A 3,774-nucleotide genomic window follows, 5' to 3' on the forward strand; every position below is an offset into this window, starting at 1 on the left:
TCCGCCGCCCCCGCTCCGCAGCCGGGCTGGTTCCCGTCTCTCCGCCCCCGCCCGACCCTCCCCCCCGGGCGGAAGGCGGCGCGGGGAGGGCAGGGGACGCGGGCAGCCCCCGCACCCAGCATCCCGCACCTCCGCATCCGGAGACCCCCCCCAGCCACGCACCGCTCTGCGGGGCCGGGCACCCGCCTCTGTCCGGAGGGCGTCCTGGGGGGGCAGCCGTGGGGTGCTGGGGCGAGCTGGGGGTCGAGGAGACCGGTTAGAAAGTACGGTAGGTGGGGAGAAAAACCAACCCGAGCGACAGATAGAACAGTGGGAAAATTCAAAGCGATTCTCCTCTTGCCTCTGGTAGCGAACGTGCTTCTCTCGCCCCCCTCCCGGTTTACAGAACGTCCAAATAAAAGAAAAAAAATACTACAATCAACCTGGTGTCTTAAATATCTACCCAAAGCCTCTGCTCTCCCACCTATTGATCTGCATTCTCCACAGCTACCGAGCACCAGCAGAACTTACTCTTGCACATGCCAGAGATGTATTGTCCAGCTGCTCTGTTCTCTCTGCCCTCCAGAAAGGCCTTTTCTCATTTCTCATCACTTCTGCTTATCTGAGGGGGTCAGACTTGTTTTGGCAGTGACAAGGCGTGAGGCTGCTTGGGCAGACCTTGAAAGTGTCACTTCTTCAGTGATAACTCTGCATGGAATGGGTGCAGTGTCTCATTTCTCCGTTATCATGGATGACATTTCCCTTTTTTCGTTGTGCCCAGAGTACTGGGTGTGCTGCAACACCCCCAGCATTTTCTGGTGCCTTGTTTCTTGAATTCCAATAAAAAGACAGTTTTCTTTCAAAAATTCAACTTAACTAGCATCTGACACAGTCTTCCATTGACAGCTTTTTTTCCCTTTTTTCTTTTTTTTCCTTTTTTTCCATGCAGGAGGAAGATCTCTGATATTGCTGCTGCAAAAATAAATGAAATGTGTCTGGAGCTAAACACAGTCACACCTTATGATTCATGGCACAAACGCCAAGGCAAACATCCACCACAAGAAGTCCTCACTTTCCACATTATTCTTCCTTCTTAACCCTTTTTCTAGTTGTTGTTGCAAGACAACGAAAATCTTCACACATAATTTTTAAGCTTGTAGATCAAGTCTTCTAATGGTAAGGAAATATATAACGATTGAATATAGCCTATAGGCTTTCCTGACAGATAAAGAGTAGACAAAGTGTGTGTGTTTTGAAGGTGCTGGTGGATATGCCATGGGAGAAGATGTCGAGGGGATGTCAGGGCACATCTCGAGGGGTAGGAACCAGTGCTGTGTTTCCTTTAACTCCCCCGTGACGATGCCCAGTGCATCTCCAGTGCTACAGGGCACCTGAGGCCTGGCACATTTCCTTCCTCAAGAGAGACAACAGCCTCTCTGTGGCCACTGTAGGCCACTACAGCAACCTGCATTATCACTGAAGTCTTTTGCTTGAACAAGATGGTGGGTTTTAAACAGCAAAGAGGGTGGGGAAGCTCTGCACTGTTGCAGTTCACTTGGCTGTTAGATCTTCATCTGGACAGAGGTTTGAGTGGTTGTCTTGAAGACCCTCAGCAGTACACATGGGCCACCAGAGAGGGACTGAAACCTCTGTCAGGCTGGTGCAGCTACCTCAAATTGGAGGTAACCTTCACTCAGAAGGGCTTTTACGGTGGTAGATTTAGGGATGCTGCTCAGGGTCTCAGGACTTTAAAATCCTGCCCTCAAACAGAGATAAATAAGGGTGTGAGCAGTTAGTAATGTCCCACAGAGAAGACATCGGTGTCAGAGAGCTTTGGGTGTCCTCTCAGCCAAGGCTGGGGCCATTTTGCCTGACAGACACTGTGTCAGCCTTCAGAGGCAGTCAGCTCCTCATCCTGGCCTGCAAAGTTGGTCTGACTTCTCCACGTGTTTACTAATAGATCACTACATAGGTCATGTTGTAGCATGAACACTTCTTTTAGCATCAACCGCTTAAACAAGAGGTCTCTCCAAACCTCACGATCAAGTAGAGCAAAACAGCAAATCTGACAGTTTGTATCAGTTTGCTGTGCTCTGGTGGCTCCCTGATCAGGGAAGAGACAACCGACTTCCCCAGCTCTGACTAAAAGCGTGATAGGAGCCTGTTAAAAAAGTGATGATATAAAAATGAAGGCTTTCTTCTCCTTTCTTACCTCAATTTGCAATCGAGTAACTGCTTCGCAGAGTTTCTCCTGAGTCACTCCAACAGAAAGGAGAGCTGGCATATAGCCCCCCAGATTCATTGCTGCAGAAGGGAAAGCTGGTCAAGCAGCCTGGGTAAGTGCCACGGTGTTTTTCACCAAACTCCTGGTCTGAATTCCTAGGGAACAAAGAGTGCATGTGTGTCTGTGTATGGAGTTGCAGGTGAGGTTAGGTTACAGCTCTGCTGTTTCCAGCTCCTAAATGCATCTGTAGTGGTTTATTCCAGAGGAGTCTCTCAATAGTTCCAAGTACTCTGCAAGTCTTACATCCAGTGAACTTACAAAGCAGCTTGTTGGTTTGTCCTTATTGCTAAATTCTGATTATAGTTTATTTTGTTTAATGGCACATCAGCAACACTTCTTCCATGTGACATTTAATGCATAATTTCTGACTATTTCAATTTATAAACCTACTTCTTGTGAAATAGACTTTTAACTAGGGTAAGCTATTAATAGATAATCATAGCTCAGAGAAGCATTAACCTTAGCTTTAATAAATAAGTTACTCAATTACTTGGTATTGACTCTGCTGTGTTAGATGAGTGCCTTGCTCCCCAGCATGTCTTTGTGCTTCATACCTGTCCTGGTTTGAGCCAGGATTAAGCCAATTTTTCTTTTTACTGATTTTTTTTTCCTTCAGTAAGCTCTCTTGTAACTAGCAACAGTGTGTTCTGCTAGGCTGATAAGACAGTGGAATGTTTTTCTAACTACTGAGGCTTCAAGGCTGCACCTGCACTCTGCCGGCTCAGACACTATGGGGAGATCTGTGACCCCCCCGTAGGAGGCTGAGTTAGATGGACAGCAAAATTGGCCAAAGATATTCCATTCCATATATCTACGTAAGCTCAAAGGAAGGTCAGAGACCACAGAAGACAACTTCCTTCCTTCTTCTTCTCCCCTTCTCTTCCATCCGTGGCCGGTGTCCAGGGAGGACTCTGTTCATCCATCACCGTCGATTCTCAGGCTTGATCTCTCGTGACCCCCATAACTCTCTGCTTTCTCCAGCAGCAGCTCCGGGTTTCCTCGGGACTCTTCCCAGTTCAGGGAAGTGCTGTGGGAGTTGCTGGGGTGGGGGGAGGCGAGAGGCTTATTGCCCATTCCAGAACATATCTGTACATAATTGTATATATTTTCTTGTATCATTCATTAGTGTTTTAATTAAAGCTGTGTAGTTTAGTTTTCAATCCAGCCAAGTCTCTCTCTTTTTCTCTCTCTCCTTCCCTACCTGGGTTGGGGGAAGGGGGGATCGAGAGCATTGTTGTCGGACCTGAGTCAAACTGTGACAATACCAGAGCTGAAAAGGAGGGACAGACTCTTTCACATCAGAGCATTTATGCTGGAGTCCAAGTAACTGAGAAGAAATCCATGCAGCAGCTAATGCAAGTGTTAAGTTTGGATCTTTATTCAGGGCAGGCAGGTACTGTCAGTCACAAACATACAAACGTCAATAATTTATCACATAGTTTTAGACTGTAATAGTTTTCCTGCTTTATTATCTGATTGCTTTCTCACTATCCCGTTAATTTGTCACCTTG

Source organism: Chaetura pelagica, unplaced genomic scaffold, assembly GCF_000747805.2.
Source record: "Chaetura pelagica isolate M959 unplaced genomic scaffold, ChaPel_1.0 scaffold10, whole genome shotgun sequence".
Lineage (NCBI taxonomy): Eukaryota > Metazoa > Chordata > Aves > Apodiformes > Apodidae > Chaetura > Chaetura pelagica.